The sequence below is a fragment of the Ursus arctos genome, unplaced genomic scaffold (assembly GCF_023065955.2).
Source record: "Ursus arctos isolate Adak ecotype North America unplaced genomic scaffold, UrsArc2.0 scaffold_1, whole genome shotgun sequence".
NCBI lineage: Eukaryota > Metazoa > Chordata > Mammalia > Carnivora > Ursidae > Ursus > Ursus arctos.
In genome coordinates, this window is record NW_026622763.1 from 17,590,360 (window position 1) to 17,614,437 (window position 24,078).

General features: G+C 43.2%; 1 protein-coding gene across 7 annotated transcripts in view; it reads right to left on the reverse strand.

The window, feature by feature from the left end:
- Positions 1–24,078, reverse strand: part of NCKAP5 (NCK associated protein 5) — a 933,280-nt gene that overhangs the window by 536,606 nt on the left and 372,596 nt on the right. The window contains exon 1 of one of the 7 annotated variants that reach the window (XM_057317358.1): positions 23,046–23,422. The exons of the other annotated variants lie outside the window; for them this stretch is intronic. The gene's annotated coding sequence lies outside the window, so the exon portion shown is untranslated. Of the gene's footprint in view, positions 1–23,045; positions 23,423–24,078 lie in introns of those variants that run through there. 7 annotated transcript variants of the gene reach the window in all.

Below are 24,078 nucleotides of genomic sequence, written 5' to 3' on the forward strand. Positions count from 1 at the left end.
ACTGAGTTCAAATATAAAATGTACTTCTTATTGTGGTTGGAAGTCAAAAAAGTGGGAAAAACACTTCTCTATAATTGTCCTGTAGAATGCACTTGAACAAGGAAATGCTGGAATGAGTGACAAAGAATATTTAACTGTTGAAGAGACGCATAGGAAATGAGCAGCCATAGCATTGCCTCTAGCGTAAGAGTCTGACTTAAGAACCTAGATTAAGATGACATTAAGACTCTCTCCAGTTTGTGTTTTAACTTTAGGGTTATTTACTCCTCTCTGAATGTCCTGCTTCCTGGGAGTTCCTCAACCCGGCACTCCTTTCAACAACATCAAATGAGGCTAGAATTTAACCGTGACCTCCGTTCATTGCTTCCCACCTGCTCTAGATCACAAATGTTGAAACCGGGGCGCCTGGGTGGCACAGCGGTTAAGCGTCTGCCTTCGGCTCAGGGCGTGATCCCGGCATTCTGGGATCGAGCCCCACATCAGGCTCTTCCACTATGAGCCTGCTTCTTCCTCTCCCACTCCCCCTGCTTGTGTTCCCTCTCTCACTGGCTGTCTCTATCTCTGTCGAATAAATAAATAAAATCTTAAAAAAAAAAAAAAAAAACAAATGTTGAAACCGTGCGAATACAATCATCGACATCCCATGTATTATTAAATGTAATGTCAGCTTGTATTTTTAAGCTGCATTCCATTTGGGAACACCTAATATGCACGGTTCTGCCTAAGAAGGGTCAAATACTTGGCAGTGTGGGGCAGGACTGTGAGTTGTCTTCCCTTAAACTATCTTGATAGTTGGCATGTTTCTACAACATTTTCACTCTACAAATCCAGCTTCAGGGAGGCTGATGGCTATTTGATGAGAGAGCCATTTAGGGATGTTGATATTAAAGACTCTAAATGTTAAAAATAATTTTTTTTATGTAGAGCAATTTCATTCTTTATTAATTCCTTACCCCCTCAAAATTTTGCAGCATCCAATTAAAATCACATAAAAATTTCCCAATCCCTTCAAATTTTACAGCATGACATTAACATCCCCTTAGCAGCCTCCACCCATGCAGTCGCCCCCATCACTTTAAATTCAAAGGGAAATTCACTAGGAGCCCAAGGTCTTATGCAGTAAAAGCATTGCAGTCAGCTACAACAAAGACGTTATTGTGGGACAACATGCATGAAGAGTTTAAGACCCACTTAAATATATGATTACATGTTTTCTTTATAGAAGCTTATATTGGGAGTAGAGAAGGCCTTCAATTGATTCTGAAACCTGGAGATCTGGAAGCAGGCAGGCATGGACTATCTCAAGTGCACATTCACTTCCTCTTCTGTCTAGATCTATCTTTCCCCATATCCTAGAGTTTCGTAATTATTTTCCCCTCACATCCCGTTTTCTGCTGAGGTGGCTTAAAGTCATGTTTGTCTCCTGTGACTTGCTCCAGAATTACACTGAAATACTTTCAAAGATGTTGCTATATTAGGAAAAAGGAAATGCAACTCTTCAGTCCTCTCAGGGTCTCTGCAGCTTCTCTGCCAGCCGTGTGTTCATCGCTTCCTACTTGGCCCATCACCTTAATGATGAAGTGTTCCAAGCAGTTTAGGAATGTATCCCCAAAAGCTTCGTGGATATTCTAGATAAACTATTCTCTTCCTGCCTCGTTAGAAAACATGCTCGATGCTAAAAGGGAAGCAGTAATGAACTTGTCAGTGTGCAGTTGCTTTCATATCAGGCAGTCACACGACCTCTTCTAATGTCATTAAGCCATTTTCAGAAAAGAATGGAATTATAACCCCATACTAAGAGAGTGAGTTGATCTGCATTGTTTTTCTTTGAGACTACCCATTCCTAAATCTACGTGCAACTGCGCAGGGACTATGCATGCCCCACTGCCCTCAGAGAGTTCTTTCTTGTCTTCTTCTTTAAACAAAACCACATAGGGCTCCACAAAACCGAAAACCAAATAGCGACCTGCTGTTTCTGGGTGGAGATAGTGGGCATGTGTCCTAGCCCCACACTTCCCTCCCATGGCCTTCCTCTGCAGTACGGTACATGGGTCAGTGACACGTGAGACAGTTTCAGGGGAAGAACTCTGGTATGCTGGAAAAAAGGCAGCAGCAGAGCCAAGAGCCCTGGTTTCTAGTCCAAATTCTGACACCGCGTCCACATTCTTGCCATGCGTCATTGGTCAACACATCTGAACATTCTCTTTTGTTCTCTATTTTCTAAAACCCAGGGGCAAGATTAGATAATAGTTGCACTGCATTCCAGCTTTAAAATCCTGTTTTATCTTTAGCTGACTAGCTGACACATTGGCAATGGCATCCTTTACTAAGATTGACTCAGCACAGAGCACTTGTCAAACCCTCCACTGCTCCTGTTTATTCACCTACCAGGTCAACAGATGACCCAAGCCCAGAGTCCTCGGGAAAACCTATTTCTTACTTCCTAAATTCCAGTTTATACCTTCTCAGATACAGGAGAATTAATCCTCTCCTCACTACTGAGTTTTAGATTTGGCACTACCCCGGGATGTCTCTCTAGTATCTTACTTTTTCTTGCGTTTTTCCTTCCTTAGATTCTGTCAAGTTCATTTGTCCTGGACTATGAATGTTCCTTTTAGCCACTCTCTGTCTCCCAGCCCACACTGTGTACACATCCCTGATGCCTTCATATACCCATTTAGGTGTTGTGGTTAGCAAAATAATACCCCCCCAAAAGATGTCTACATTCTAATCATCAAATGTATAGATTTGCTCATTTAAATGGAAGGTGTGATTGAGTTAAGCACCTTGAGATGGGGAGATTACCATGGATTATGTGGGTGGGATCCATGTAGTTATGAGGGTCCTTTTAAAAGGGATGTGGATGAGTCAGAGTCACAGAAGGAAATGTGACAATGGAACCAGACATCAGAGTGATCCCACTGCTGGAAGGGGGTCACAATCCAAGGAATGTGAGCAGCCTTTAGAAGATGGAAAGGCAAGGATTAGATTTTTCCCACAGAGCCTCTAAAAGGAGCACAGCCTTTCCAACAACTTGATTTTAGGATTTCTGACCTCCAGCATTGTAGGATAATACATTTGAGTCATTTTAACCCATTAAGTTTGTAGTAAGTTGTTATAGCAGTGATCGGAAAATACAGTAGTAATTATTAAATTATCTATGAATCCCCCAAAAGGAGAGAAGCCACGTCCTCCATTATCTCCTGTACCTTTACCAGTTCTAGCCATGGCTCTGCTACAAAAATTAATATATCTAACACCTTTATATTCACAACTCTAGTGTAGCAGGCATCAACACAGATATTCATTTGGAATACACAGAAACGAGGAAGGAACTTTATCACCAACATGCAAATGTAGCTGTCAGACAAAGGTCCCAAATGGACAGATGAAGGGCTTAGTGAGTTTGTTCTAGAGGGATACCTCCTTAAATGCTGTGCCCAGGCCAACCCTAGTCCTGGCCCTGGTGGTCCCTTCCCCCATTCCACACCTCTAAGAGAACAATGGTAGTCAATTTCTCTGAAGTTGGGAAGTACCTTCTGGGTAACCCCAGCCTGGCTGAGTGAGGATCTTCCATGGATTTCTATTTCATGTCCCATGGCACCTGGCCTAGGTTGGACTCTGACTTAAAAGTATCCTCTTTCATCAGTGAGGCCACATGGATGACCAGAGTTGAGTGGCATGCAAGCCGAGGTCCTGGTACATATTTTGGGGATCACTCAAATCTGGCTCCAGCCTTGCTTAGGAGATGAACTTCATCTGCCCATCAGCACGCCCTTGCTGAGCAATCACCCTGTTCCTTGCTCTGCGGAAGCAATGTCACCAGGGAGTCTTTAGCCTGGCATAACACTCTGATAGATGGAGCCTGTATTAAAAGGGGCTGCTGGCCCTTACCTCTTACTTTAGCCCCAGAACAGCCTAACCCATCATAAATATGTTCCTCCTTCCATTCTTCATACCTTTTCTGGTCACCCTTCTGCCCAACCTTAGAGAACATTTCTCACTCTCCTGGCTCTAACTTTGATGTACTCCGGCTAACACCCTCTCTCTATGTCACAAAAACTCTTTGCTAGGTCAGATAATGTCCCCCACCTCATCAAGATGTCCCCAGCCTAGCCCCTGAAGCCCGTGAAAATCTTACATGGCAAAAGGAACTTTGAAGATACAATTAAATTACGGGTTTTGAGATGGGGAGATGATCCTGGGTTATTCAGGTGGCCCTAATTTTATCACAGGGGACCTTACAATAAGAGGAAGGCAAGAGAATCAGTGTCAGAGGAGGAGATGTGACAACGGAAGGGGAGGTCAAAGTGCTCTAACTGCTGGAAGGAGACCAGGAGCCAAGGAATACAGGTGGCCTCTGGAAGCTAGAAAAGACAAGGAAATAGATTTTCCTCAAGAGTGTCCAGAAGGAACACAGTCCTGCCAACACCTTGATTTTAAAACTGTAAAATCCATTTCCGATTACTGACTCCCAGAATTATAAGACGATACATCTGTGTTGTTGTAAGCCACTAAATTTATGCTAATATGTTGCAGCAGCTACAGAAAACTAATACACTCTCCAAGATTGCTCTGGGTACCACCATCTCCAGCCTGACCTGTTCCCAGCACCCTTCTTCCTTTGTTCTGTTGCTCTTTCAATTAAAGAACAACACAGACACCATCTCTATGTTTATGAAGCTGACTATCTGACCCCAAATCAACTACAGTGAATGTTATGAGAGCTACAGAGGAGACCTGTGATGTCTGCTATGGACCTAATGTTTATGTCTCTAAATTTTCATAGGTTGAAGCCCTAATCCTTCATGTGAAGGTATTTGGAGGTGGGGCCTTTGAGAAATAATGAGTCATGAGGGCTCCACCCTCATGAATGGGATTAGCACCCTTCTAAAAAGACACGATGAGAAGGCAGCAGTCTGCAAACCAGGAAGACATCCCTCACCAGGCACCAAACTGGTCGCCAGCACCTTCATTTTGGATTTCCAGCTTCGAGAACTCCGAGAAATAAACGTCTGTTGCTTAAGGCACCCAGTCCATGATATTTGTCATAGTGGCCCAAGCTGACTAGGACAATGCACATGGTGGGGGGGGTCAGGGAGGGCCCTGATCGAGTCTATGGAGGCAGGAAGTTTTAACTAAGACCTAAAGATAAGGGCTAGGATCCCTGAGTAGCTCAGTTGGTTAAGCATCTGCCTTCAGCTCAGGTCATGATCCAGGGGCCCTGGGATCAAGTCCTGCATCGGGGTCCCTGCTCCTCAGGGAGCCTGCTTCTCCCTCTGCCTCTCTCTCTCTCTCTCTCTCTCTTTCTCATGAATAAATACATAAAATCTTAAAGGAAAAAAAAAAAAAAAAGACAAGGGTTAGCTGGAGAAGGGAGCCAGCCAGCCAGCAGTGTGCTCTCACAAGCAGAGGAAAGAGGGCGGGTGCAAAGGGAAGCCAGAGGAGAACACAGAGCCCAATCAGGCCCAACTCTTAGGCCACTGCAAAGAGAGATTCTGGGGTGTTCTCTGGTTTTGTTTTACTTCAACCTAAGGGGTGAGGTTTAAAACCAGAGGAATGACAGGATATCTACAAACATCAGGTACCTGAGAAGACATCAGGGAATAGACTCCAGAACACAAGGGAAAACACTGGCTTCAAGCCTTTGAAGTTTTGACGAAATGTGCAAATATTTCCTACAAGGGAGTATCTAATAACCCACAGCCATGTGATAAAGCCTTAACCGAAAGACTCATCTCCTGCTGAGCTGAGCAGTGAGCAGTGCCTCAAGGAAGGAGGAGGGAGAGAGCAACATGCCATGGAAAATGGAGGAAGCGTGCAGCCAGGACCGGCCCTGGGAGGCCACACCCTGGCAGGACCTTCATCTGGGGTGGGCTAGCTGGCAGGCAGCCCAGGCCCCAAATGAGTGGGGACAGGCAGAGCAGGACCCCCCCACCTCAGCTACTTCGACATTTCACCTCTGGCCAGATCCCCGCATGGCTGGGACTTCTGCCTCACCTGGCACGTACCCCGGGAGCAGGCATGATGCTTTCCTCGGCTGAGTTCACAGTCTCGTAGCCGAGATGAACCCGGGCAGCGCCACACTTAAGGGGTGCTAAGAAACTGTGCCAAGCATGCCTCCTAGAACCTCAAGGGGAAGCAGAGGACGAGGCTGTCTGAGCCAGGCTCTGCCCTCCTGAGTGTCTCACTGCCTGCTAGTTTCTCGGCGCAACAGAACCCACGCTGGGAACAAATTCTCTCAGATTTATTTCTTTTAAACTTGAAAAGAAATGGCTGCTGCGAGTCTTCATCAGAGCAACAGAACAGAAAACAGACAAATGCATGTATTTTGACCCAGACCCTAAAATTGCCATTGAGCTCCCAAAGACAGGTCAGGCCTGTCCTTATTGGGTGACATGGCTCTGTCCTGAGCAGTCACAGGGGCCTTAAGGAGGACGACAATACTAATAAACACAGCATCCAGTACCGGGCGGATGCCCCCCGCCCCGTAAAAGCATGTAAAAGCCTACAAGGCATCACAGCCAACTTCTAAAGCAGAAGCTACCCAGGAAGAACTTAGATGTGAGGTTTAGAAAATGCAAACAAAATCAATGCACAGAAAGAAACACGAACTCTTAACATTTATTTTTAGAAGCTTATTCCTTTTAATAGCAATGAAGATCAGACAGGATACAAGAGCACGATTTTCTTGTTTATTTGACTGGTTCTCTGAAATGGAGGTTTTAGATCCTCAAACTATGAGGAAGTCTCCTTCTGTTTGGCCTTGGCCATAACCCACACAAATAATATTTTAATTTCTTTAGGAAAAAATTATTTCACAGACCTTGAGTTCAAGAATTGGAAGTGCATAACATACAGGGAAGTTAGCTGCCGCGAGTTAATAATGTCCCTCCGATACCTGAAGCATCATTATTCACAAGATGATGACGGTCTAATCCCCACATCTGCTGATTAAACAAACAAGAGAACAGAAGCTTGATTTTCAGGCTGGAGAGATGTTTATTAGTTATGAGGAGACAGCCCCCGGCAGTAAAGGTTCCTGAGAAAAGTTATAAAATCACTTTTCCAGAGGTCTCTAAAAAGGAGAAATAAATGCCTAGGCTCATGTCAGTTTTGACAGAACCATGCCTAGAAGCAATTGAAGAGAGGGGAGCCTCTCTGAGCTTCCATTCTCAGCACACGGCTCTCTTTCTGGTCTTGCCGAGCCGACACACAAAAGCATAATGTTTCAACGATGTCACAACTCAGAGACATCCCATCACTGGCTGAAGCTGGGGCCTTCTCTGCACCAACAGGCACCATCATATCAGACCGTGAGAGGTCTGTGAGCAGAACATTGCTGCCATGTAAGGGTCACTTTAAAACTCCAAGGACATATTTCTTGTATCCTGACACTGATTTAGGCAAAGGAAGGTGCACTGACATTCTCCAGCATCCTTGGGGGGAGTGAGCTCAGCCATTTCCTTTATGGACCAGAGGTTTCTGAGGCCAGAGTCAGGCTGCCCAGGAGCACCACTAAAAGGACTGTCTCTTAACATGCCAACCAAAAGGAGAGTCCAGATGACTTCTAAAATCCTAGGGCATGATGTCTACAAATTTAAATTTGGGACTGACTTGCTGCTAGTAGAATTCACTCCAATGTCCAGAATAATCTTCTGAAGCAGTCATTTACAAAAGCAAGCCACAATTCTTCATCACCCTTCTTAAGCAGGTCGCAGCCCTGGGGTGGGTCTGCAAATTACAACTTTGTTAATAGGTGAGGTGAAGACTTGGCCAGCTTCATTCTTGACAGAGGGGTCCATTCACATCCCCAGCCCTCTGACAGAATCACCAATTCTGTGTTTCAGGATAAAGATGCCAAGCTTTCTAAAGCTGGCTCTCTCTGGAGTGGGTAACCATCACATAATTCCTGATGTGAAACCAAGCAAGCAACCCCCAACTTTATCCATTCACTTATGATGACACAAAGTACACTGGTAATGCTCCACGCATTTCAAAATATAATCTGTGTTCAGTTCTGTTGCCTGAGAAAGCAGATTCCCTAAGAAATATAGGGGAGGAGGAAAAGAGACAAAGATGTCTTAAACATCTACTATATGCCAGGCACTCTACTGGAGCTTTACATAATTTCCTTCTTTTAATGTTGGTGACAAGCCTACAAAGTGGTTAAGGCAAGTATTATTCTTCCCCTTTCCGTGGAACAGATAGTATATCTCACAAATAAAAAAAAATAAAAGCTATAGAAGAAAAGAGTGAAGAGTTAGAGTTCACAAAATAGAAAGCTGTGAAATTAGAAAACATATTGTGAGCTCATGTTCTATGTAGCACCCCAATCTTCTTTTCAATACTCTCTGCTCATTAAAATCCCCTTCCCACTCACACCGCCTACCACAGCCATACCCTGAACCATTTCATCAGGCTGATCCCTCAGATGGAAGCAAGATGGGGAGGTAATGTCCCTGTTGCAGAAGCCTTGGGTTAGAACTCTATTTCTGCCTTTTCAAGCTTTGTGCCATTGGGAAGGTCATTTAAGTTCCTAGACTCAGTTTCTTTTTCTATAAGATGGGGATATAGGACAAACCCATGTATATTACAGTAAGGAAAAAAAGGGGGAAATACATGCAAAAGTGCCTTAAACTTAAATTCATATGTGATTTGGTATTATCACAAAATCCCTCCCAGACATGTTCTACCAGCTCCTCTACCCTGTGAACCTCATAGTGACAGACAATGCTTGACTCGAGCATGCTCTTTAGAAGAGTAACCAGGTTATTGGCCTTCCATTAACGACCAGAGTGACAGAGAGAGAAACAGAAATCTGCTCCCAGTCAGGTTAGTGTTATCATATTCATGGACCCACTGCAAAAGCCTGGGAAGGATATCCCTACAACTTTTAGATGATGGTAAGGACTCTGAGAGTTGGTCTCTAAAGATGGCTCCCCAATGACCCATACTTCTGGTATTCATGCCCCAGTTTAAGCCCTTCCCCCTCACTGAAAATAGCTTGGTCTTGTGAATCACTAGAACCTATAGAACATAGCAGAAATAACATCCTGCCACTTCTAGGACTTAGCCTTAAGGAGGTCTAGAAAGTTCTATTTTTGCCCTGAGTCACCATATAAGAAGTCTTCCTAGAGAGACCAGACAGAAAAATCACATGGAATGAGACCAACCCAGCCACATCTGTAACCCAGCTGAGCCCAGCTTCCAGTCATCCCCACCAAAGCCCCAGACATGTGGTGAGCCATCTTGGTCCAGTCCCCAGGTGACTGCAGCCCCAGCCAACAACATGAGGAAAGAAAAATACCCAACTAAGCCAAATCAACTCGTAGACCTATGAGAGAAAGTACAGTGATAATTGCTTTAAATCCTAGTTTGAAGTATTATTTATTATAGAGTAAAATATAATACTAACAATGAGAAGGATGAGGAGAGCTAGAACCATTTGAATCTTCACTATATTCCTCACCCTCTGCATACATCACCTAAATTAATATTCACTACTGTAGTTTGAGAAGGGCGTTAGGACACCAATTGACACATGAGGTTGGGTGAAGTTAACTAAGTTATCCAAGGCCAGGTAAAGATGGATTTGAAATCCAGTTGTCAATGCTGAACTCATTTTCTTAATAACTGTGTTAATTTTCTCACAAAACATATCACAGAATTACTGGTCTCTATTAAAGAGTTAGAGGATTGGGTTGAACCAAAAAAAAGTGTTGTTGATTATTAGACACCTATTTTAAATAATATAAATGGAAGCCATGTGTTACAGTAAAAATAGCTTTCAACTAGGAGTCTGGAAACTTGAAATCGACTTCTGACTTAATCACTAGCTGTGTGAAACTGAACAAGCAATTTGATTACCAAAAAAAAAAAAAAGTTTCCTTTTATAAAAGAAGAAAATAATAAAATGTCTTCTTAGACTTTTGTGGCTGTTGTGGGATCAAAATGAAATACTTAACATGGGGGACTTTTGCAAAAAAAAAAAAAAAAAAAGTTCTCTACAAAATGTGAAGAATTGTTGCTGAATTAGCTTGAGGTTTTACCCCTTCATAGTTATCCCAGAGGTTGTCAGTTTCAAATATCTGTATTTTCTCGCCTCCTTCCATGATAAATGTTCACATAAGTACTGTTTTGTTTCCAGAGCTTTGAGACATGTCACTTAAAAAAAAATGTGAAATAAACTCAAAGACTATTTAATACATTACCTCTCTATTGACATTTTTAGAGGCAAAGCTGTGAAAAACAGAAATCTTTTGGCTTGTAGTGAATGGCTATGTTCCCCATCCCTTTGATCCCCTGATTTATGGGAGTTTTGTTCCTCAGGGAAAACTAAGGTGTAAGCAGTCCCTCTCAGGCATGTGGGTCCAGAATACTCACAGTCCTGACATGGGCAAAAAGAGGTCTTCTCGTGGTGATGAATACCGGAAAGTGGGTAAAAAACAGATTGTGGCTATGTTGACTGTCTGGCAAGAGGTGAATATATGAAGTTATCTGTTCCATCAAATGAAGTGAGATACAGGAATCCCCATCAAGAGAAACTCTTTGCCCCTCGGGTGGGCAGCGGCAGCTAAGAGCATTAGGAGTCTTCCCAAGTATCCTTTTAGCAGCTTTTGTTTTGGAAACCGAATGGTGTCACAGGTAGTCTCCCCCATTTAGGAGACATTTTTTATTGGAAGAAAAATCTAGTACCAGAGTAAGATAATAAAGAGTGTATTAATAAACAAATTATGTACCAACTCTTAAATATAAAATGACAGTGGTAAGAAACATGATTTTTCTTAAAGAGTTAAAATGATAGTCTTCCAAAGACCCCGAAGCATATACATTTTCTACTATATGAACAGACTCAATATTGTGGTTTCTATTTGAAAGTAAATGGGTAAATTAAGACTAAATAAAGCATTTGGTTTAATGTCCTAACAAAAACTTTTAAATAAACTTGAGGATGAAGTTCGAAATATAATCTGATCTATTTGATTTTGGATGTGTGACTTAGTTTCTGGGAATTGGTACTCATCTGTACACTAATATAATGTGTATGATGCATGTACATGTTTATATTATATGACACTCTCCCTTTTTCACTGAAAAAGGGAAACCTACACACTCTTCTTAAACCTAATTACATAAAAATAGAAACAGTGAGAAGGTAGCTAAATAAATCCTTCATTAAAATTAAAAACCCCATTAGGGAAAGCTGTACCCACAGAAAACTATTGTAGAGTGATTATGGTCGATTTGACATGTCTTGTTCCAACCTTCTTAAAACGCTGTTACAATTGCTTTATTGTTATAAGCATTAATAATATACTGTTCATGCTCGCTTTTATTTTTGTCAAATAACATGTATGAGGCTCTGAAGAATGCTCTTACATGTAAAATGCTCTTACATGTAAAAAAGGCAAGGTCAACACTTTTACAAGCATATTCAATTCCGGTTTTAAAAAAGAAAAAAAATTTGAAAATCTTGGGTGTATTGTAACCATCGAATCACAAAATAAATATGGCCACTTATGAACCAATAGAGATATATCATTGTTATGTATTCATTATCATTCTACCACTAATGGAAGAAAAACACATTCTCTAGTTTTGTTTTGTTTTTTTTAAAAGCAAGAATTTCTATTTAAATCTAGCACACTAAGGGCCATGGACAACTTAGAAGGACAGGTACCTCTTTCTACGCTGTGCCCCTCCTCTCTGTTCCCCTCATTCTCCGTGCTCTCTCTCTTAGATTCACACAGCAATTGCAGGCCATTCAATCCCGACCAACACAACAATAACATCAGCTGCGCAACAAAGCTGGACACATCATCATAGTCCCTCTACAGCCATTAGTCTGTAACACACTCGTGGAGCATACACTATCACCACCCACAAAAGGAAAGAAGGGGTTTTGCAATTTACAGTGAATTTAGCCAATGTGGACAGCCAAACAAAGAATTCCAGCATCAACATGACCTTCTTTAGCCTAAAGCAGTCAACATGCTCAATGACACTGGTGTGTCTACACAGCGTATGTTAACTTAACAATAAGATACCGATGGGCAGAGATCCGTCAAATCAGAAGCATACAGAAACACAACTTGGTTTTAAAAAGTTAAAAACTGAGCTACCCTATGATCCAGCCATTGCACTACTGGGTATTTACCCCAAAGATACAGACGTAGTGAAGAGAAGGGCCATATGCACCCCAATGTTCATAGCAGCATTGTCCACAATAGCTAAATTGTGGAAGGAGCCGAGATGCCCTTCAACAGATGAATGGATTAAGAAGATGTGGTCCATATATACAATGGAATATTACTCAGCTATCAGAAAGATTACCCAACATTTGCAGCAACATGGATGGGACTGGAGGAGATTATGTTTTTTTTTTTTTTTTTTTTTTTTTTTTTTTTTTTTTTTTTTTTTTTTTTTTTTTTTTTTTTTTGTTTGGATTTTCCAGTTTTATTGAGATATAATTGATATATAACATTGTGTAAGTTTAAGGTGAACAATGTGATGATTTGAGACACTTACGTATTGCAAAATCTTTACCACAATATGGTTAGTTAACACATCCTTTACCTTACATAATTACCATTTTGACATTGTTGTTATAGTGAGAACATTAAAACATCCTGGTCAAAGGGCACAAATTTCCAGTTATAAGATAAATTAATTCCAAGGATCTAATATACAGCAGGGTGACTATAGTTAACATTTCTTCCCTTTCTCATTGACCTAGGCCTACTTTTAATTTATTTTCTTTTTGCAATAACTTTGAACACAGTACCATCTGACTTGTTCTGACTGCCCGCCTTTTCTCTGCTCCCCCCACCTGTCCGGGGAAACTTTGTTGTTGGAAAATCTGGGGAGGTCCTAGAGAAAACAAACCACTAAATGTTCAGTCCCCCTTGTCTGAATTTCTTGTGTGTCCATATGGAGGATATGAAGCATACCTTCATGTGAAGCAGTGCTACAAAATTATTCACACAAAATTACATACATAAAGTATAGTTTTTTTTTTTTTTTTTTTTTTTTTTTTTTTTTTTTTCATTAATAATGATTTTTTATTATATTATGTTAGTCACCATACAGTACATCCCCGGTTTTCGATGTAAGGCTCGATGATTCATTAGTTGTGTATAACACCCAGTGCACCATGCAATATGTGCCCTCCTTACTACCCATCACCGGTCTATCCCATTCCCCCACCCCCCTCCCCTCTGTAGCCCTCAGTTTGTTTCTCATAGTCCATAGTCTCTCATGTTTCATTCCCCCTTCTGATTACCCCCCCTTTCTTTATCCCTTTCTTCCCCTACTGATCATTCTAGTTCTTATGTTCCATAGATGAGAGAAATCATATGATAGTTGTCTTTCTCTGCTTGACTTATTTCACTAAGCATTATCTGGAGGAGATTATGTTAAGTGAAATAAGTCAAGCAGAGAAAGACAATTATCATATGGTTTCACTCATTTATGGAACATAAGAAATAGCAGGAAGATCGGTAGGAAAAGGAAGGGAAGAATGAAGGGGGGGTAAACAGAAGGGGGAATGAACCATGAAAGACTGTGGACTCTGGGAAACAAACTGAGGGCTTCAGAGGGGAGGGGGGTAGGGATTGGGATAGGCCGGTGATGGGTATTAAGGAGGGCACGTATTGCATGATGCACTGGGTGTCATACGCAAATAATGAAGCATGGAACAGTACATCAAAAACTAAGGATGTACTGTATGGTGACTAACGTAACATAATAAAAAATTATTATTAAAAAAAAAAAGAAACACAACTTGGGGTTTTCAAGGCCATGAAAAGTGCAAATAAACAATATAGCTGGAGAATCAAAAGGATTCAGATCCTTTATGGAATTTTAACAATAAAAAAGAAAAATACTCAGAAATATTCACACTAATGGCAACAACTATTATGAATCATTTGCATGCTTCCAAACAGATGAACAGGGTTATAATAGGTGTAGGAATGGAGAGAAGTAAATATAGAGAATAAATGAGTTATTACGCAGTCAAATGCATTTATATACATAAATATGTAAGAAAACTGGGAAGCTTATCATAACTAATTATTCCAACGAACAATTCTAGAGAAAAAGCAGCGAAACTTCTCATTTTATACCGCTGCATTATACTACTACCTACTTTGGAAAGGAGTGTTGAGAACATTTCTCAAAGACAAAAAATAATCACGGAAAAAGAAAAATCATTATTTTGTGTACTCTTATGTAAACAGCCGAAAGCCAGAAGCATAACTCCTGTGCCCTGATTAAACAGACATGAAGACTCTGAACAGACCAAGAGGCTGGTCCTTGGAGACCAGACAGACAAATGGGACTCAACATTATGCCGTGAGATCTTTGCATCTTTAGAGATGAATAAACTCAAGAGAGCTGACCACAAAATCTGCGAGACTTCTATATGGTGTCCACTGGCGTTTCGATAAAGCGCCCCATGCCGAGGAAAACCCAGAAAAGTAGCTCTGAGCCAGACAAAGAACTAAGATCCCAACAGTGGGGTGCAGAGTCTCTTCTCTGTGTTGCGGACAGCCCCTTGGAATCCAGAGGCCACTTCCAATGCAGGGAGATGTAAAGACTACCTGGGGTCACTATGGCAGTATTGCACCTGATATAAAGCTTCCAAGAGCAGGGTGAGGCTTTAATCATATTTCCTTGAGGAAATACTTGAACTATAGAGCATCCCTCTAAAAAAAAGGTGTTTGCCTACGAAGATACCACTGTCTCATCAAATTTAGAGTATGTGTGGAGTACTTCACTGCTTTTGAGTGTCATGGAAAAGATACAGAAGTTCAGCAATCAGTAGGGAATTTGCTACATGTGGCTTCTAATGCAAAAGAATGTTAAAGTTTGGAGCCACTCTTGATCTTCCCATCTTAGCCACTCTTCTTCTGGTGCATCCAAAAAAAGACTGAGGGTTCTCACATTGCAGTAATTCGTGAAATCTACCCTTTCCTTCCCATTCTCACGCTACCCCCAACCCAGGCCTCTGTCCTGCTAGACAGAGTCAATCTTCTAATAGTCCTGTGCTCTCCCCTCAGATCCCCCTTTGCACCATCTTCAGGTTCATTTTCCTAACTTTTCACCCATAGAAGCCTGTGACTCAAAATTATCAGTGGCCTCCAATAGCGTTTCCCAAAGTAGCTTCCACAGACATCTGCCCTCCTCCCAAGATGCTCTATACAAATGAATTTAGACATTACAAATATTTGGGGAAACACTAGAGATGACTAATGTACATTAGCATATTAAAGCCTCTGAGAACTGCTGGAGAGAAAAAAAAAAATTCAACTTTTTCTCAGCTTTTCCTACTTTGAACCATAGGGCTGTGTTTTGACTTACACACCTACATCTCGCAGAAAAACCAACCCAGGTAGATATGCTTTGGGAAATGTTAGCCCAGTGGATAAAATTGAAATTGCTTAGTGCGCAAGCACTGACCTGTATGAATGCATTCCTGCTATGTCTCTCCACCTTCAGCTCCCACTTGTCTTCCAGGGTTGCCCCAAGTGCCTGCCTGAGAGTCTGAGTGCAAGCCGTCTCCTGACCAGCTCTCTCTTTCTCCCTCTTTCCTCATGTCTAACTCTCACTGGGGTCAGCTCACATTCCCCTTCCCCCCAAAAGGCCTATCCATCCTCTTCCAACCTCCTGTTATGTTGATTTCCTTTTTCTATTTCACCAGCTCCACACTGGGTGTTTTTGGTACCTTATAGGATATGTCACATTGCACCTAGATAGTCAGCCCCTTGCGGGCCTCTGTATCTTATAACTAATTTTATAAATAACTTATAACTAATTGCATTTTCTGATGATTTACTATGAATCCATAAAACCTGAGACAAGATCTGGTGTGGTGCAAGTGTTCAATAAATATCTTTCCATGAAAATAAGGTGGATTTCTCCAAATATGTCAGTATAGAAAGAGGAAGAAGGAGACCATGTCAATACAGAATGAAATTCTCAGAGTAACTCAAATTTAGCAGAGTGGGTGAGGGATGTCCACAAAGTAGCATCAGGATTCTAAAACTTCGGCAAAATCATTACCAGTGCTGAAACATCTAAGGAGAAACCACTTACCCAAGGTCATGTACACCAAACCCTAAAAGAGACTGTCCAGTGGAAAAGAAGATATAGTCCCTAACCTGGTCTTAGGTAGACATGATGATTTTTAGGAGGAGAAAAAAACATCCTAAATCAGATACTTTCCTAATTCCTATTACAGTAAATTCTTGTTTCCTTCCTTCTTTCTTTTCTTCCTGCCCCCTACTCCACACATATTTATTGAATACCTACAAGGCATTGAGCACTGAGCAAAAGAGACACCTGGAAATGTCTTGGGGAAAATCAGAATAAACTATGAGGTACAGAGGGACAAAGGTTTCTACCTCCTAAAGTCTTAGTGAAATGAAGTACAGGGACACCTGGGTGCCTCAGTTAAGAGTCTGCCTTCAGCTCAGGTCATGATCCTGGGATCCTGGGATCAAGTCCTACATTGGACTTCTTGCTCAGCAGGGAGCCTGCTTCTCCCTCTGCCTGCCTCTCCCCCTGTTTGTGTGCTCGCTCTCTCTCTCTCTCTCTCTCTGACAAATAAATAAATAAAATCTTTAAAAAAAATAAAAAATAGTGCATAAGTCAACAAGGACGAGACAGCTCGAGATACTATCTAAAAGCTATCAGAAGCAAGAAGTGTGCAGAACCATGCCATTTCAAAGTTGCATGTTTCTTTTGCTTATTTATTTGTTTCTTTTTAGAACTAAAAACTTTCTGTTGCTACATGTTCAGTATTAGGGCAATGAGCCCCGGTCATGGTCACTCTATGTCCAACACATCGCCTGACACATAGTAGGCACTTAATAACCATCTGCTGAGTCAGTTAATGGACAAAAGAATGAAGTCACGCAGGAAATGAGCCTTCTGGTCATGCATAGAAATGCCACATTTGACTGGAACTTTCTGGTGCTGTAATTCCTTTAAGCTGGAACACAATGGATAGTGAATTGTAAAGATCAATCTATGCCTTCTTGAGTTAAACATGTTTCCCTTAAAAATATCATTCTGAAACCTTAAAATTGATATGCACAACAAAATATTTAGATAGCCTATGTGATTCCCTTTTCATGTTTCAGTAATTCAGGCAAATTTACAGTTCCTGAGATGAAAGCACCCCCCCCCCCAGAAATCTAAAAAGACAGTTTATTTTATACAATCTCAGTAGGGGAAGAAAAAAAATGGAGAGTGACAGCTGAGTTTGGACATTTGTCACTTGGGAGATGGTGAGGGGAACATACTACAGTATTAGAATATTAACACATTTAAGCAATAAAAACAAAACACAAAACAAGAAGCAATTACAAGTAAAAATAAAAGAGGAACGATCTGGGAGAAGTCAAAATGATCTGCATCAGGTGAAATATGCGTCGTGTACTGTGTTTGCCGAGCTCTCAGGAGGCTGAACTTATTGTCATTTTACAATGCCACGTTTACCGTTCAGCACATGCACACATGTGAGTATAAAAGTTGGTATGAATTAAATTAGAGAACACTTTGGTAGCCTACATTTCATGCCATTAAAAAATAATAATAAAATTATTGATGATAATGTGGTCTTCAGACTAAGGAAGAACCTTCCAAGAGAAGTAAGATATTTCCCTGGAGGCATTTGCAATGAAAGTGAACAAAGAACTGAGAAAAGGAAGGAGATAAATTCCTTGCTAGCTAGTTACCACAGCCCAGTCTTTTCTTTCTCTCATTTCTATAATGTTGTGAACAGAGCGTAGAGGACCAAGAGACTGCTGAGCCCAAATTGGACCTTGGATAATGTAGTTATTAAATGAATCACATTCAACATTTGCAAACAATTCATTCAAAGCACCAGCAAAAACCACCTCAAGTAGGCTTCTCTGGTCAGGATGACTCTCCCTTTTGCAAACCCATAATAATTTGTTAATAACACCACTTTGGCACTTAAGTTTCTTATAATATAATATCTCTATAATGGAGAAAATAACATCTGTGTCACAGATAGCAAGACTGCTTCCTTTAATAAAGAATGTGTCTGACACTCATGAGGGCTTAAAAAGTGACAGGTATCTTTATTATGATGATGCTCCTTATTATTATACTGTTATTATTATTATTATTTATCATATCAAACCTTTCCCTCTTTGAACTTGAAAGCGGAGAGCCAGACTGTGGTTTCATCTCAGTATCCTGTCTAACTCAGCCCTGCACTGTTCCCAGGCATTCGATGATTTAATGTTAAGTGAAACTTTCCAGGTTTACTGTATGGACTAAATTATTTGCACCTCAAAGAGAAAATACGTATCATCAGTCATCACACTTGTAGAAGGCACATGCTCCTTCTGAAAGTAGCTGCAATTGTTTTTAACTATAACTTCCCCATAGGGGTTTTTCTCTGGGGGTTCTGGGAGACAATTCAGAGATGGGCTGAATGTGAAAAAGACAGTCCAACAAGGTCCCAATATGAAAACAAGTTTAAAAGACCACAGAAGATAGCATATGCTAACCTTTTGAGCATTAGTTACTGTCTAAGTCCTTGATCCATGTTAGATTTTACTCTTAACAACCTACAAATGCATGAAATATGTTTTCCCTATTTTATAGGTAAGGAAACTGAGGTCAACTAGAGAGATTATAATCTTGGCCCAAATCACACCCATAATAATTGATATGAGAATGTGACCCCAGGTCTGTAAGACTCCCAAGTTTGAACTCGTCAACCATCTGCACTGAAACATACAGTTTTAGTAACACTCTGAGTTCACAATCCGTTTTAGAAGCCATAGCCTTACCTACAGCAGTAAGCGCTATGACCTGTTTTCAACCATCTTCCTACACATCATAAAATGATTAGTTTCCCTCCCTTTTCCTCCACCCTCCCGCCTGCCACGGTACCTGAGAATCTAGTTTCTGGCATCTTCCTTAATGCATTCTGGAGGTTACGTTCATGTCAAGTGATGTGAAACAGCTATGTTCTGAGAAGAGCAACACATTCGCAGGGGCTGTTTACTTAATCCATTATAACCTGCGGGCCGAGAAGTCTGAGCGGAAGGGGGCACATGAAAACAGAGCTTACTTAGGTGGAAGAGTACAATATCCAGAACGCAATCTCAGTCCCAGGCAGCAGCCCTCAGCAGCACTTGGCTGCAGCAAGAAAGTCTCTCCGACACCCGCATTCTGCTGCCTTGAAACTATACCTACAGGAACTCCGGAGGACAAAACTATCAGATATTTGAAAGGAAGATGCCTATTGGCTAAGCAGGAAATGCACAGTGCTGCAGAAAAAGCTAGGAGGTTTGGAGCACAGAGCCCATTCTCTAAAAGTGCTCCTCAGCAAATATTTACTGAATGAATGAATTAATGAATGAATGAATGAATGAATGAATGAATGATGAGGCCCTAGATCAGAGAGTCATGGGGAAGACTGACAACCCTGAACCAGGCTGACACTAACCATCATCATGGCGGTGCCCACAGCTCTGCTCCGTTCACGTCGCTCACTTTAAATAGGAAAATCAGAGGAGCTTGTCTGAGGTTGGAATCCACTGCACCTCCCACTTAACTTCATTCATTTGAAAACCTCAGGGATCCCGAACTGCTGAAATCTGTCAGAGGAGGGCCAACTAGGTCCATCTAACTTGCCAAACATTAGGTGTTTTTCACTGACCTACAAGTTCTAAACTAAGCTCTAACCTAAGATGCTATAATTTCTAAGAATGAAAATAACATATGCCAATGCCAAATATAGAGTAATGGGCTTTTGGGAGCAAATTCTCCAGCAAACAAACAAACTAAAAAACAAAACAAAGAGAACCCCACCAAACCTACCCATCTAAAAGTTTCCACAAAGCCACATGGCACTAAACAATAAAAAAAAACTTCTTGGGCATCTCCATTCTTTCCTAGGAACAGACCTTGCCCTATGATTACCTTCTCGGGGAATGTGTTAATCTAGTCGTACCCACAGGCAGCCACTGGCCATAATAAGCTCTCAGTGATAGACTACCTTGCTGATGAAACTTCGAATGAAACGTTTCTAAATGATAAGCAAGAGTATTAGCATGATGTCTGAAATGCCAACCAAATTTTCTAACTAGCAGTCGGCATTCTAGAAATCATTTTCGGAGAAAAGTCATGAATGATATTCATAGCCGGGAAGTGAGAAAAGGCTTCCCTCCATGTGGAAGGAGATAAGAAAATGAACCCATCTACATGAAAGCCTTACGCACATTCTCTCTATAAATGATTAAAAAATAGCAAATCTGCCATTTATCCACCTGAGACAGCCCCAGTTTTCAAAGTAATGGGTAAAAATGACCAAAACCTTAATTGTCTTCATATGGCTTACCCAAGGCACACAAACTCGTTTTTGATGCTCTAAGTACAGAAAATTGCTTCATTTGTAAAGTAAATATATACTAGCAACTTGCGGATATCTCAAGAATGCCTTGTAGCTAAAGAAAGTAACATCACTGCCTACTCATTTTGCTTAATTTGCTAGTCTCCCAGCAACTTTATGCTTACACTTTCATCTCCTTCTTAGATCCTACGATAAGGCAACAGTCCAGAAGCCTGGAAAGTCGCCACCTCCAGCAGCCCGCGGCTCACTGAGCCACCATGGTCGCAGGATGGAGTTTCTTCCCAGGATGCCTTCCTGGGAATGTACATGTTCCATGCATTGCACTCAGCCTCCCGAAGCTACATTCCAGTAACTAAGCTTCCTAAGCTTCTTCTGAATTGTTTACTCTGTGTTTTAAAGCTCCATCAGCTGTTGTGATGATCTGCAAGATTCTTTTTCTTTTTGGTTAAGCAGATTGGTGAGCATTACTGGGCCTTTAGGTGGAATCACTGCTATTTAAAATTCCTGCTGCCAGGATTAAAGGAGATAAAGCCTGAGAAAGCCTTTTGTAAACTGTAAAGTCCTGTTCATATGTAGTGTTCTGTTATGATATTAACCATAATAGCAATAACCACAATGCAGTTGTAATGTGGGCTTAAAAATGCTAATAGGCATTTGGGTCCTGTCTTTGCTCCATTCCCAACCCAGGGCCTACATTGGTGCCCAACAAGGGGGAGCCTCGCAAGAAAGTTTTGTTCAGATGAATAAATGAACGACTTTAAAACATCACATGTTTATTCAAATTCATGTCCACAGGCAAAAGGAAGCTAGACATGACAATTTAGATAATGAAAATACTTTGCCAAAAATACTGTGGTGCTGAAAAGAAATATTGCAGAAAAAGTTCTTCTAAAGATAAATCCTCTGATAATAAAATCTGGCCCTTTGCAGTCAGTACTCAGGAGGAGGGGTAGGGGTACAGATTGGGGCAGATATTTCCATTAGTCCTATACATTTGTATTAGCTCAGGATGGCTTAGAGGAGGAGGCTGCTGGCCTAGAAAAAGGCTAGGGTAATGAGTATGAGGGGGTTAAAATGAAAAACAAAACAAAACACAAAGACAGCAAAGGTTAGCCCAGCAATGGGCTTCTTTCCAGGCTGTGTCTTTCTAGGGGTGGAAGTGACCAAACTCTCTGTGGGAGGAAGAAGAGGTGTGGAGTGGGAGGAGAGAAGTAGAGGAAGAAGAGATATTGATGTGGAATGGATTATTTTTAAAAAAGGCTTCTCTGAGCATTTGTACTAATAGTCATTAAAGGGTTGATCTATTTTAAGCACCTATGTGTAGGAAAGGGTGTGGAAAGAGGTGGTGGATAAAAAGAGAAAGGAAGGTGGTAGTGTCCAGGAACAGGAGCCTCATTTATCCAACTCAAGAGAAGCCTTGAGAATAAGAAGGGAAACTCTGGGGCTGCCACTGGTTACTCAGGAAAGCAAATGCTGGCACTGAATTTAACCCTAGAAGATGAGGATACCCTAACATGCCTTCTTCCTAAGGGGTGCGTAGGGTGGGGCCTAGAAGAGGGAAGGAAGAAGGCCTGCTACCCGGGAGGTCTGCAGGGCTCCAGCAGCAGGGAGGGCCCCTGCACCAGCAGCTGCTAAGCTCTAGAAAATATCGTATTTCTGCCCATCAATCAGCATTAAGCTGCTTTGGGGGCTGAGCTTTAGGCACAGGCAGTTGCCAGTAGCAACAGGGCACACACTCCTGGCTCCTGGGGAGCTGGGGCCAGCAGCAACAGCAAGGGAGGGGCAGTCAGGGTTAGAGGCCCTGAGCTGGGTAGACCAGGTCAGGGACTCTGGTGATGGGAGGTACGAGGGATGAAGGTGTGCCATGTGGAGGCAGGAGTGCCCCGCTGGGGCCAGACCAGGTAGCGGACCAGGCCACTGGCTTCAATGTATGGGAAGTTAGGGAGTTTCTGGTGGAACAGCAATGCCCTTGCCAAGCTCAGCAGCCTCCCGTCCCTGCCTGGAGGTCCCTCTGCTGGCACCTGAACAGGAGAGCCAAGGCCAAGTGGCAGAAGAGGCGCCGCTACTGAGCGTTGGGTGGGTCGGGGTTCTAAAGATCCGCCCCCTCCCCCGCCACCCCTCCACCCTTCCAGAGTCTCTGGAGAATGCCAACGTGGAATTGTGTCTGCACGTGTGAGTGTTTTCGTTTGCACTTCCAGCACAAAAGCGAGGCCCCACAGGTGGAAAGGAGGTTGTGCGTGTGTGTGTGTTGTGTGGTGCTCGGACTGTGTGAGAGCCACGAGACGGACCCGGCTCCCACCCACCTTCCTGCCTCAGGTGTCAGGGGTGTCCGAGGGCCCGCAGCTGGGGAGGAGAGCCATTACCTCGCGCCACCTCCCCGAACTTCTCCCCCTGCTGTTGGGATCCGGTAAGGTGGGAAAGAAGGGCGACAGACAGGGAGGGCCGTGGAGGGCAGAGGTGGACCGAGGAGGTTACAGGAGGAGGCACGGATGCCGGGCGACCACGGAAGGAGGCACGGATGCAGGGAGCCCTTGGGGTCCCGTGGGAGCAGCAGGGCTGAAAGCCAGGCGGAGAAGCCCGGGCTTCAGGCGCAGGGGTGGGGGGGGGCGCCTGGGAGAGGCGGGGGCTGACGTCTCCTTACCTGGCCTGTGCTGAAGCATTTTGCGGCGGGGCGGGGGCGAGGTGGGTGCCACACTCCCTGGGGGCAGACCCTGCAGTGCTGTCACTTCGGGGGCAGCCAGCGCCGGCCGCAGAGCCGGGAGTTGACAAACTTGCCAGGTCCGGGGCGCGCAGAGGTGGCGCGGGCCACGCACGCCGCACAGCCCACGGCCGCCGGGACACGGCGCGCTCCGCGGCGCTCTTCCGCTTTGTTGTGTTTCACTGGTCTCCCCGCGCCTGCCTCCGGGTGTCTAGGCGCCCGCCGGCAATGGGACGTTTCACCCGCGTTCCGGGGGCCCCTCGGGTCTGCGTGCCACTTTCCTCTCGGAGGCGCGTTGAAAAGCTGCCCTGGAGCTCCTGGCGGGGCTGCGCAGTGCGCTCCTACCGGGCGGCTCCGGCCCACGGATTCCCGCCCCCCACCTTCTCCCCCTCCCCGCCCCTGCGCGGCACCCCCATCAGAAGCTGCTTAGGATAGGGCTGTCAAATCCAGCCCATCTGCTGCAATCATAATCAGTCTCAACCGAACGGTTCTGACAAATCTCCGCCTGAAGCCGGAGTTGGGGAAGCTGGCGGGTGAGGGGCGGGATGGTGAGGAGGGGGCGACAGGGGCGAGGGGGCGACAGGGACAGGGCTCTGGGAGAGAGGGGCCTAGAGGCTTCCATTGTCTGCCCCAAACAGAGGAACTGAAACGGGAAATGGGGATCCCAAAAGCGAAATAGTGTTTTCCTTTCCCAGTTCCCAGGAAGAAAAATCAATCCACCCTGGCAGGCCCTGGCATACCCCACCCCCATCCCAAACCCCTGCATGCTGGGTCTCTGCGGAACGAATTTCTGCTAATGAACTAAACAAACAGGTCCTGTAATCTTATCATCAGGCTGACCCAGAGACAGACTGGCACAGATACCCAAACTATTGTAATTGGCAGGTAAGAGCTGGAACTAACAGCCATTTGTGTAGAGTCAGAAGTTGATTCCCCAGTACATTTGGGAATAAAGCTTATGGAAGAAGAACCCGCC